Below are 14,205 nucleotides of genomic sequence, written 5' to 3' on the forward strand. Positions count from 1 at the left end.
GTACAGTGGGGAAGCATTTTCTCACAGTGTGTCGACATTTTGTTACACATTTGGAGCTATTTGTAACAGTTTTGTAGCATTTGATACAATTTTGCTGAAATATGGGGTAATTTGTGAGTTTTGGGGCAAGCTGTTACAGTTTTTGGGGCAAGCTGATACAATTTTGCTGCAACACACAGTATAGTAAGGTGAAGTGTTATTCAGTTTCAGGTGCGTGGCATATGAATTGTTCAATTTACCCACCACATTGCAACTTCAAATAAAATGCTCAAGGTCCAAAATTCATTCTAAGTGTTTCAGTGTTGTCCCAAAGACCGTGAATAACTCAAAGTTCGACAGTTGAATGTATCTCGATCTCCAACAACTTAGCAGTCTTGTAGAATTTTTCCATGTCTACACACACAGTCATTTCATATCACATCTCGTGATACCCACTATCATGACATGCAAAAGAACCGCTGCGCAAGCACCTTTGTACAAGGAATCATACAGACATTCGTGAGTAAGCATGTAAACTTGAAAATAGCGTCCCACTACCCCATCAATCGATCATAAACATGAGAACCTTTTATGTATCATTCACGCCTTCAGATTTATAAACTGTCACCATTCAGAAATCCACTGGAAATGATAAATGTCTTATGTGTAATGCAAAATACTTACTGTTTATGTAAAGAATCGTTTAAAAATCACTTACAAATGCAGTCTAGCCTGGACATTGGAGTACTTTCTCTTTAAAGCTTCATCTACATCGATGTCAAATTTTCATCATATACATGAGTGTTACTTCAACAACAACACTGTCATCTATCAAAAAGTGGTTAAATAACAAGTACACTGTTTTTGTTCTACTGATTTTTGTTTATTTCAAACTGGTTTTCGGCTTATTGAGCAAAACAGAAAACTGTATTTGTTATTCAACCTTAATTTTGGAATTGTTTTACCAAGAAGTAACGGAAGAATCCATAAACAATATTAAAAAGTGCATGGTCGTTCCAATACAGCTAGCTGAGAACCTATGGTATGAATCTAATACTACTACAGGAAATTGCGAACTTATTTGAATCTATAGTATGACTCTAGTGCCGCTACCTTACTGACTTACGCATGGAACCTACTGTTTCAGTCTATGCAATGACAACAACCACAAGTTTTTTACTAAATCTAACACTTCAACCACAGATCTTTAACAACCACTGTAGCTCATTTTTCTACACAAGCATACTTAAAATAATTGACTGTGGTGTGAGACTAAATTGTGCTACAGTGGTATGAGAAGCACTTGATTGATGTCTTAGCCATCAAAGTCATTTGACCTCAGTGGAACTGGGATGTTATTGGATGTCAGCTCTGACTCTGCAGTTTACGGAAATTGTGGAAACATGTAATGCCAGATACAGCTCAGCCTCGACATTATGATTGTCTGCAGAACTGTTCAGGAAAAGAGTTACAGCACGAACGCTTTTGATGAAGGAAGCAAATCTGTATTCATTTAGAAATGCTGTGGAAGCATCAGGAGGCTACACCATCCTTATAAATGCGTATTCTGCAGACCAATCCGAGACCTTCTGTTGGAATCTCTATTTAAGAGATTCCAACAGAATGTCCAAATCAGCTCATTTAGAGCTGATTTGGACATGAAATTCATTGATTTCGGCACAGAACTGACTGATTTGCTGTATGTATGCATTACAGTGCCTGTGCTCATTTTCTGTTCTGTTGTTTTGGGTAGTTGTCTTTCTTGGCTTCGGTTCTACAACTATATACAGTGTGTGGCGGAGGGTACTTTGTGTACCAGTATCACTTTCCAATTTTTCTGTTTTATTCGCGTATGGTTCGCGAGAACATAAACGCTGGTAAATCTCTGTGTGAGCTCGGATCTCTCTAATTTTATCTTGACAGTCTTTTTGCAATAGGACGAAGCAATATATTGGTTTATTCTTCTAGGAATATACACTCTCAGATCTTTAACAGTAGACCACAAGGTGATTCAGTATGCCTCTCTTGTAGCATGAGCGACTGAAGTTGGCTCGGCATCTTGGTGATGGTTTCACGCTTACCAAACCTGTAACGAATTGTGCTGCTCTTCTTCGGATCTTCTCTATCTCCCCTATCAGTCCTATCTGGCACAGAGTTCATACTGACGAGCAGTATTCAAGTATTGACAAACGAGTGTTTTGTAAGCTACTTTCTTTGTGACTGACTACATATCCTAAACATTCGTCCAATGAATCTCAACCTGACATCTGTCTTACTTGCGATTACCTTTATGTGGTCATCCCACTTCAAACTATTCCATAAGCATACTTCTGGATATTTCGTGGAAGTACCTGCTTCCGCTGACTGCTCTGCAACTTTGTAATCATACAACAAAGAGTCTTTCTGCCTATGCATTCACAATACGTTACATATGTATAATTTATATATTGAGGGTTAATTCCACTTCTTGCACCAAGCATCAATCCTCTGCATATCTTCCTGCATTTTGCTTGAATTTTCTAGCATCATCCACAAAAAGGCTCAAGGAACGTCCGACATTATCTAGCAGACCATCTTTACAGGATATTTCAAATGCGTGTTAGACACTTCTTGAGGTTGTAGAGGGTACCGAGTAGATCAAGTTTTACGTGGGAACCCATGTCCCTAAACATCATCCATTGACGCCGAAAACCGTGCTGATATCTGTGACAGTGAAAGACATGTACTGATACTGTTGTTGCTAAGATTGTAGGGTAGGTAACTTCCAGAGTGGTAGTATGGACCAAAACAAGAAAAAATGTGCAGTAAACATGAGATCTAAAATGCATACCTTAAGTGCTATGAGCACTTGTTCAATAGAGGAGATGTGCTCCACAGTAGCGAAGATGAACAAGTGCTCCTAGCTCCTCAGGTGTGCAGCTTAGAGCCCATGTTGACTGGACATTTTTTTCCTTGTTTTGATTCTTACTACCACCTTTGAAAATTGCCTGCCTATAGTCTTAGCAACAACAGTACCATTACATGATTTTCACTGTGAGAAGTATCAGAACGATTTTCGCTTGTAAATTTCGACACCTTCGTTTTCGGTACAGGGACCCTTATCCCAAATTGATACATTCATCCTTCTCCATCATCTAGAAAGTTTTTAACATCGTCAAGGGATCACCCTGTATATACACACATGCACAGATGAAGGCGCCTGTAACTTTGACTCTCTGCGGCGTCGTTGAATGACATTTCCGAATGTGGGTTCCTGTGTAAAACTTAAGGTGCTGAATCATCTCCACAACCTCTAGAAGTGTGTTATATGAATTGTGAAACACGCTATATACAGGGTGGTTCATGAAGATATGCAAAAGGTTTTAGTATGTTATTCTACAAGTAGAACTAAAGAAAAAAGTTATTATAAACATAGGTCTGCAAATGTTTAGTTACGGAGATACGGCTAATAAATGATTTTGCCTGAAATTTAGCAACTTCACTAATATCAAGCCATCGCAAAACTGTACGAGTTTAAAGTAAAGCACGATTTCCATTTATTTTGTTGTTATTACTCTGGTGAAGCTAATAAAACATGTCCCAGACGTGTATCTGCAGTAGCTTTCCAAAACATCCAGAGCAGCAACGATTATTACACGAGTAAATTTGTTTACTTTCCATTAAGGATGTAGAAACGTTTATGTCATTGTCGGCAACCGTTAGTGAGTTATTTCAGTCGTTTGCTAATGTGTATGTATACTGTCCAACTTCCTTAACACAGAGTTTTGTTTTTCCCTGCTTAACATGAATTCATATATGCCATGGTATTAATAGAAGCAGATTATCTGACACATTCATACAGTTTCAGTTATTACCATCATCTTTCCAATATTAAATTCTCTACAACTTCTGCTGAGAATTTTATGCAATTGTCTGGATTTTAAAAAAGAAATTGGGCCAAGTCGTTAATAAATTAAAAATTTTACTAAATTACTTCTTTGCTTCCGTAATTAAACATTTGCGGACCTATGTTTATAAGAACTTTTTTCTTTAGTTCTACATGTAGAATAACATATTAAAATATTTGCATATCTTCGTGAATCACCCTGTATATTGTGAGAGTATTGCACTCCCCTGGGGCACGCCCGAAGTTACTTTTACATCTGAAGAGTTCTCTTCATTCGGAGTGTCATGCTTTGTTCCGTTAGCTGGAAACTCTTCAATCTAGTCACACAGTTGGTCTGATCTCCCGTACACTCGCAACCTGTTGAGCAGGGGCCTATGTGGAACTGTACTGATTTCATTTCAGAAGTCAAGGTACACGGCATCTACCTGTGCGCCTCCATCTACAGCTTTCTGTTCTTGTGAACGAACAGACCGAGCTGGGTTTCAAGTGACCATTGTTTTCGAAACCCTTGTGGGCTCCTACTGAGGACAATTTCGATCTCCAGCAATATTGTAGCATGAATGATGTAAAAAAATTGTGCAACAGACCGACGTCACAGATATAGGAATATAGTTTTTTATGTCAGTTCGACGACCTTGTTTGAAAATAGGAATGACCTTTCCTCAATCATTAGGAATACTTCGCTTCTCGAGAGACCCTACGGTACATTTAACCTCCCCCTCACTTATCGACCTTAATGACCGTGAAAAATGAAACCGCGTGTACCTAATGGGAATTTTGGAAAAGCAATCGTCACCGAATTTAATCTGTCGGTAAAGAGGGAGGAAAGGGTTACATCTAACTGAAAGGGAAAATGCTAATGAAACTGGTGGAAATTAATTTTGAAAAGGGGTAAAGTTAATAAAGAAAGTAAATGTGCGGCCGTTACATTAACAATTAACTAGCAGTAATTAGGAATTTGAGATTTGGGGGAAATCACGGTCGCCAGTCCTAAGGACAATTACTATAGTAGCTGAAAAAGAAAGGTTATTACACATATAATTTGCACTAGAAGAGTGGCAACTGAAGGTTGACACGTGTAGTGTGAAAACTGAAAGTTTGTCAGAAGTAATAAATTACGCTACACTCTGACTTAATTTAGCAAAAGAATTAATAAAATCGAAAAATCGAAAGTTAATTTAGTGACTGAAGTTAATAGTGAGCTTTCTTTCTGAAGCACATCGAAATTCAGGAAAATACGGTTAGTCTTGGACTACCTCAACAATCGTTTCAAAAGCTACTTGAATCTACGCAATTTAGAAATTTCATTTAGAGATTTAACTTTGAACTTGAATTAAATGATTCTGAACAATTAACAATAGTAAAATTTAGTACGTACCAAGCTGAGCTGCAGTCACAGGTAAGCTAAAATATGGTAACAAAACTCGCACTCTTAATTTGTGCTTGTGTAATCTAAATAGTGTAGCCAGCTATAAATACTTTATAACAGAATTTTGAAATTAAAGCAGTGAAAACGAGTTAGCTATATTACTTTAATGCTGGCGTTTGAATTTCAACGACACTCGGGTTCATTTCGGAAAAGGAAGGGACTCTGCTTGGTAATGCAATTGGGACAATGAGCAACAAACGTTCATGCTAAGTTGCTGTAATTATAGTGACGAAAATGGAACAGTTTGAAAAGCTGAGGTCTGCCATACAGTTCTAAAACTTTACGTGCGTCCAGTCTTCCTTGTTGGTTGATTGAAGGTTTGAAGCCGTCGATCGAGGAGGTGGCGACAGTCACTCATTGTCGGCCGTCGCTGTTGCAGAAGCTGGATGTTGGCGCGCCTTCTTCTCGACACGGTCACCAGACGAAACGGGCTCTTGATGTGCGCCAGATAATGCTTCCCGTCCGCGACACCATGTCAGAAACTATCATCGCAAGTCGAGCGCAATTACATGCTGCCAAACCCCGAAAGCGCGGCAACTCGCGGGAGCGTCACACAACACACCTGCTCCACTCGCTACTCCCGTCACACTCCCTCTCTCCGCTCAGCCCGCGCTCCACGCGGCAGAGTTCACACTACCAAAGATCCTACACACTTTGATTCTTCACACGACCTATCGACGTAATCGTTCGATAGCAGTTTTCCCTAGGCAAGACCCAGCGTAAAAATACAAATAATATTTACGAAACAAACCAATTATACATCGACATAAATGCATAAATATATATATATACAAACAGTAAAACAATTACAATATATGAAGAGACAGAAATGTCATAACTTGAGGTAACAAAACAAGGAAAAAAATTACAGTACACTAGATGGAAATAAGAGGATATGCATTTCCCGCGTTACACGTGCCCCACATTGTCTGCGGATGTTCGTGCAACGTAAACAGACTCAGAAAATGTCCCAAAAAAGAAACAGTGGAAATGCATATGCACAAAACATCAAAAAAATTTAGCATTCGTCTAATTAATCATAAACCAATTTTTATACAATAATAATTGAGTGGAGATACTCCTAATCTTATTCCACTCTGTCATCTTGCACAAAGTAAAACAGGTTGACAACATATCAAAATTCATAAAAAACATAGAAAATGGTTTAGCTATTCTAAAAATCTAAATTCCTAGCAGTATATAGAAATGGAATACTATTTACAAAATTAATCAGAGTACATGGTCATAAAAAACAGGTATATCAAAATACGCAAATTAATAATGAATTACATAGAATACGTATTTTATACAAACGTTTCATAATTAATATTCTCGTCATGAGTGTGCACTTAACGCTAAAGAAGAAAATAATATACAGCAGATCGACAAAAACATAAATATTGACAACAGAATTCTTTCACATCAGCTGTCCAGGAAGAAAAACAATTCCGCCTTCCGTACTCGCAAGTACAAAGGATGCCGACAGCGGCACAAGAGCCGACAGCGGCACAAGAGCCGACAGCGGCTTCGCCTCGCAAGTATTGTTGCGCCCGCCTGTGCGGCACGCTTGATCTCACTCGCCCTTGTAACGGCGTTTCCAGAACGTCCGTTTCACTGAATTCTTTCGGAAAAACTCACTCCCGAGTAATCTCAAGGAGTCCATAAACACTATCACAGCGGATAACTCAACACTGTCCATCATGACACGCATGTACTAGCCTGAAACTTAAAACAGCGTCTAAGTACATCGGCAATGACTAATAAAAACACACATTCATGAAATATTACAGAAAGTTCCAAAATCATATTTACATTCCTTAATCTACTGTGACTCAGCTGAAAACTTAAACTAGCAGCTTGGATTTTTCAGATGATTACTAATCAGTTACTCTTAAATCATTTAGTCAAAATTAATTACTTATTAATTACAACTTCTTTAATGACCTCTAGGTCAGGCAAAAGCATCGTAACATGGCACATCCTTAAATCTTACACTCTATATTTACATACTGTACAAGTTACCCATTGTGTGGTATTAATCGATCCTAGGTTGGTACAATTTCAAGTCTACAATATTCCGTATACCTAATCGTTTTCCAGAGCTTGGATACTCTAAGCAATAAGCATTTGAGTGAGGTATACCAATGACTTTATATGGTCCATTATAAACAAACTTAAATTTAGAGATTTCATTGTCTATCTTGCTCGATTTCTCATGAGCTTTTACAAGTACTAAGTCTCTGATTGCAAACTTAGCAAAACGCGCTTTAGCGTCATGACGACGTATGCGAGCATCGGCTTTTAGCTTCATTACTTCTCGCAAACGATCTTTTTTCACACCAATACTAATGTCAATCCGTGGAGGGAATTTGATTATCTCTTCCACTAAACTTTTACTTCTGTCAATGCCGAGATTCCTCACATTACAGTAGTTCAAATTCATTCCTATGTCAATGTCATCCGGCCAGTTAACAATGTGTATAGGCTGGTATTGCTTATGCACACCGTCTCCTGCCTCGTCAAAACTATTATCGTTTTATCTTGTGACGTACATGTCAAAGTTTTGCTTTCGCAATTAATCACCGAACGGTACTTTAATAGCCAATCTAACCCGATAATTACTTCCGTAGTCAAGTCTGGCACGACGACAAACTCTTGTTGAAATCGTGCCCCACATATCTCGAAGTTGACAAAAATCTGTTTTGTGACCGGTTTACTGGCCTTCCCAGTAGCACCGATAATTTTCTCTCCTGTTACTGGCATAACTACGATGCCAGGTCTGTCTTTCAGTAACTGAAATATTTTCCCAGATACAGCACTCAATTCTGCACCGGTGTCAATCAACACGTTTAGTTGTAAGTCGTGCATATTAACAGGCACTACTATCTGTCTACACTTGTCCTCGACTGTATCTTTATTTTCCCACAGTAAATCCTCGTCTATATCCAGGTCATTCCAGAAAAAACCGTCCGGCTTTGATCCTAAATCCGGCTTATCTGGCGGCCTTTTCAGCCTCTGTTCACATACAGTTTTAATTTCAACACGTTTGTCCTGAGGCTTAGTCTGTAGCTTCGCCTCCAATACCGAAACCTTTTCTGTAACTCGTCAACTAGTGAGTGTTGCTTTGCTATCAATTCATTAATCGTCACCTTCGTTGATTCCACTTTGGTCAGATTAATCTCATCCGCCAATCTACCTGGAGGAATGTGTCCAGTAGTTTCTGCAATTACTTCCGCTAGATCTGCGCAACCCACACTGCTATCGTCTGACCGTATAATGTCAGCTCTAACCTCATACACGTTGTAATCTATGTGCTTTTCTACCAATCGTGTCCGGCTATCACTAAAATTTTCGCAATCTTTCTCCTTAATACTCTCGCAATGTTTGAACTGGAGGTTTGCGTCGGGTGGGTCGGTTACTTCTACCACTGAAACTTTCGGTAAGGTCTGCCGGTTAGGGCCAGAACTTTCCGTTACTACTTCAACATCTAACTCCTGCGGGACGAAACACGACGAATCTTGCTCGTGCTCCCCCTTAACATCAACTATTTCTAGTAAAGTCTGCCGATTAGGGCCAGAACTTTCTATCACTTCACAAACACTATCTTCCTGCGGGACGAGACGCGGCAAATCCTGCACGCGCTCCCCATAAACGCTTCTCGCATACAGACCCCTATAATCTCTTAGTTCGTCGTATAAGCGACCGAACTGCCTTAACCAGACCTCATCCCTCTCTGCATCCCTTCGCTCGATGACGGACGTTTTATCCGACATCTGATCTTCTCTCAACACTTGTGAATCATTATTAAACTCAATCTCCAGTTCCGCTGTGGGTATTACAGCTGCCACTTTATAATCGATTTCAGGAACACTACTTAAATTGTTCTCACTGACAGTGAATGTACTTCCTACTGCCGTGTATACAGCTGATCTACTACTTGTGGGCGCACTCCTTTCTCCTAACACGGGCACACTCTCCCGCCGTTGATTATTCCATACGGAATTTTCATAACGACGACACCTGGGTTTTCTCTTGTTATTGGGCCTCCAAAATTTCTCCACGCCCTGTCGGCCCCTCACCGGCGCGGCTAATGGTTTCCCTGTCTCGTCCCAGCAGATACGCTCCCCGGATGCTGCTGAGGCGGCTGATCACACCCTCTGGCGTTATTACTATTCTGTGAAGCCCGTATCACGTTAGTATGATACTGGTTTCTGTCATTCCTGTTATTATTTGCATTGTACCGATTGTTATTACGGTCCGAACCATTACTGTTATTGCTGCGGTATGCATTATTCCCATGGTTATCGTTGTTATGGTTGGGGTGGTACCCGTTGTTGTTACCACGGCCTCTATCACTGTCGCGATTATTGCGCCAATTGTCCTCGTCCTCAACTCTTTCCAGGAAATCATTGATTGTCCTGTAATTGCTTCCTACGTAGCGTTTTGTATCATCTGGAAGCTTCTTGTAGAGTTCCCAGACTATTTCGGATTCCGTGCGGCGATCACGCAAATATTCCAACTTGCGGATCCAGCCCTCACAAAACTCCCTCATCGAACCGCGCGAATTCGCATCGAAAGGCCTCGATACGACAAATTCGCGCCAGACACTTTGCTGTTTTTGCTCTGACCAGTATTCAGCCAGAAACAAATTTTTAAACTCGTCAAAAGTCAGGTTCGTAATGTTGAGGTTTAAGCCCCAACGCTTGGCATCACCAGCCAGCACATCAATAACCGCATTAATTTTTCTCTCATTAGTCCATGATCTGGGTAAAACTCTTTCACAATTTTTAATGAAATCCGTCGCGTGTATACCGCCTTTTTTCAAGGGGTCGAACCGCTCTTCTTTCGTCAACAATTCCGAACTATGTGCACAGATTGGCACATAGCTCTGTTTTTCGTCAAGTTTCTTTTCTAATTCTGACACTCTCGTAATTACTTGGCAAGTGGTTGTCGCAAGCGTTTCCACTTCCCTCTTTTTCTCTTCGCAGGTATTAGCCTGCTCCCTCACTTTAGTGTCTACTTCGGACACTAAAGCCTTTAAAGTTTCCACCTTCTGTTGATCCTCTTTTTTCACTAATTGAATTTGTTCCGTCACCTTATTCTCGATGATCGGAGCAACTGCTTCTCCTACACTTTTCTCGATTCTGCTAATTTCGGAATCAAAACGAGTATTTACGCTCGCAATTTCCGCCTGAACGCCTATCATTTCCTGTTTAAGATTACCGATTTCGGTATTAATTACAACAATATCTTCTTTGATTTTATCAACTTTTGTATTAACAACTCCAACATTGTTGTTAACAACATTAATAGCTTTGGTCTGATTGTCTAGCTTTCGTTCAATTTTTTCAGACTGAGCTTCTTGCTTGGCAGACAGAGCTATAATTTCTGCCGATTGACTCTTGATTTCATTAATCAAAACATTCAATAAATCAGTTAAATTCCCGGAGACTACCGGTTTTACTTCCGTAGCTGGTTCCTCTATACATGTTCCCCCGTATTCATCATCAAGGGGTAGAGATTTGATTTTCGCTTCCGATTCCGAAACATTTTCTGAAGTTTGGAATTCCATTTCTGCTCTTTGTTGCGTTTCGGCGGTCGCGTCTTTCATGCTAGCCGCCTGCCCCTGAACAATGGGAACCGCCGTGCGCGTTTCCCACTGTTCGACCGATTGTTCCATATCCAAGTCTACCAAATTTTGGTAATTGTTGTCTTCACTCATTTTAATAATTTTCAATATAAATGACAAGTCTCAAATATAATTAGGATTACTCCCACTACTTATTCTCGCTGACGTAACGGCCTGTACGTAACCAGTACTTTGTTACGAGATTTGCACAATGCAAAATTCGTGTCCAGAACAACCTCAAATCCGAAAATTGTCCTGTCACCAGGTCGCCACGTGTAACCTCCCCCTCACTTATCGACCTTAATGACCGTGAAAAATGAAACCGCGTGTACCTAATGGGAATTTTGGAAAAGCAATCGTCACCGAAGTTAATCTGTCGGTAAGGAGGGAGGAAAGGGTTACATCTAACTGAAAGGGAAAATGCTAATGAAACTGGTGGAAATTAATTTTGAAAAGGGGTAAAGTTAATAAAGAAAGTAAATGTGCGGCCGTTACGTTAACAATTAACTAGCAGTAATTAGGTATTTGAGATTTGGGGGAAATCACGGTCGCCAGTCCTAAGGACAATTACTATAGTAGCTGAAAAAGAAAGGTTATTACACATATAATTTGCACTAGAAGAGTGGCAACTGAAGGTTGACACGTGTAGTGTGAAAACTGAAAGTTTGTCAGAAGTAATAAATTTCGCTACACTCTGACTTAATTTAGCAAAAGAATTAATAAAATCGAAAAATCGAAAGTTAATTTAGTGACTGAAGTTAATAGTGAGCTTTCTTTCTGAAGCACATCGAAATTCAGGAAAATACGGTTAGTCTTGGACTACCTCAACAATCGTTTCAAAAGCTACTTGAATCTACGCAATTTAGAAATTTCATTTAGAGATTTAACTTTGAACTTGAATTAAATGATTCTGAACAATTAACAATAGTAAAATTTAGTACGTACCAAGCTGAGCTGCAGTCACAGGTAAGCTAAAATATGGTAACAAAACTCGCACTCTTAATTTGTGCTTGTGTAATCTAAATAGTGTAGCCAGCTATAAATACTTTATAACAGAATTTTGAAATTAAAGCAGTGAAAACGAGTTAGCTATATTACTTTAATGCTGGCGTTTGAATTTCAACGACACTCGGGTTCATTTCGGAAAAGGAAGGGACTCTGCTTGGTAATGCAATTGGGACAATGAGCAACAAACGTTCATGCTAAGTTGCTGTAATTATAGTGACGAAAATGGAACAGTTTGAAAAGCTGAGGTCTGCCATACAGTTCTAAAACTTTACGTGCGTCCAGTCTTCCTTGTTGGTTGATTGAAGGTTTGAAGCCGTCGATCGAGGAGGTGGCGACAGTCACTCATTGTCGGCCGTCGCTGTTGCAGAAGCTGGATGTTGGCGCGCCTTCTTCTCGACACGGTCACCAGACGAAACGGGCTCTTGATGTGCGCCAGATAATGCTTCCCGTCCGCGACACCATGTCAGAAACTATCATCGCAAGTCGAGCGCAATTACATGCTGCCAAACCCCGAAAGCGCGGCAACTCGCGGGAGCGTCACACAACACACCTGCTCCACTCGCTACTCCCGTCACACTCCCTCTCTCCGCTCAGCCCGCGCTCCACGCGGCAGAGTTCACACTACCAAAGATCCTACACACTTTGATTCTTCACACGACCTATCGACGTAATCGTTCGATAGCAGTTTTCCCTAGGCAAGACCCAGCGTAAAAATACAAATAATATTTACGAAACAAACCAATTATACATCGACATAAATGCATAAATATATATATATACAAACAGTAAAACAATTACAATATATGAAGAGACAGAAATGTCATAACTTGAGGTAACAAAACAAGGAAAAAAATTACAGTACACTAGATGGAAATAAGAGGATATGCATTTCCCGCATTACACGTGCCCCACATTGTCTGCGGATGTTCGTGCAACGTAAACAGACTCAGAAAATGTCCCAAAAAAGAAACAGTGGAAATGCATATGCACAAAACATCAAAAAAATTTAGCATTCGTCTAATTAATCATAAACCAATTTTTATACAATAATAATTGAGTGGAGATACTCCTAATCTTATTCCACTCTGTCATCTTGCACAAAGTAAAACAGGTTGACAACATATCAAAATTCATAAAAAACATAGAAAATGGTTTAGCTATTCTAAAAATCTAAATTCCTAGCAGTATATAGAAATGGAATACTATTTACAAAATTAATCAGAGTACATGGTCATAAAAAACAGGTATATCAAAATACGCAAATTAATAATGAATTACATAGAATACGTATTTTATACAAACGTTTCATAATTAATATTCTCGTCATGAGTGTGCACTTAACGCTAAAGAAGAAAATAATATACAGCAGATCGACAAAAACATAAATATTGACAACAGAATTCTTTCACATCAGCTGTCCAGGAAGAAAAACAATTCCGCCTTCCGTACTCGCAAGTACAAAGGATGCCGACAGCGGCACAAGAGCCGACAGCGGCACAAGAGCCGACAGCGGCTTCGCCTCGCAAGTATTGTTGCGCCCGCCTGTGCGGCACGCTTGATCTCACTCGCCCTTGTAACGGCGTTTCCAGAACGTCCGTTTCACTGAATTCTTTCGGAAAAACTCACTCCCGAGTAATCTCAAGGAGTCCATAAACACTATCACAGCGGATAACTCAACACTGTCCATCATGACACGCATGTACTAGCCTGAAACTTAAAACAGCGTCTAAGTACATCGGCAATGACTAATAAAAACACACATTCATGAAATATTACAGAAAGTTCCAAAATCATATTTACATTCCTTAATCTACTGTGACTCAGCTGAAAACTTAAACTAGCAGCTTGGATTTTTCAGATGATTACTAATCAGTTACTCTTAAATCATTTAGTCAAAATTAATTACTTATTAATTACAACTTCTTTAATGACCTCTAGGTCAGGCAAAAGCATCGTAACATGGCACATCCTTAAATCTTACACTCTATATTTACATACTGTACAAGTTACCCATTGTGTGGTATTAATCGATCCTAGGTTGGTACAATTTCAAGTCTACAATATTCCGTATACCTAATCGTTTTCCAGAGCTTGGATACTCTAAGCAATAAGCATTTGAGTGAGGTATACCAATGACTTTATATGGTCCATTATAAACAAACTTAAATTTAGAGATTTCATTGTCTATCTTGCTCGATTTCTCATGAGCTTTTACAAGTACTAAGTCTCTGATTGCAAACTTAGCAAAACGCGCTTTAGCGTCATGACGACGTA

This window comes from Schistocerca cancellata, chromosome 6, assembly GCF_023864275.1.
Source record: "Schistocerca cancellata isolate TAMUIC-IGC-003103 chromosome 6, iqSchCanc2.1, whole genome shotgun sequence".
NCBI classification, from domain to species: domain Eukaryota; kingdom Metazoa; phylum Arthropoda; class Insecta; order Orthoptera; family Acrididae; genus Schistocerca; species Schistocerca cancellata.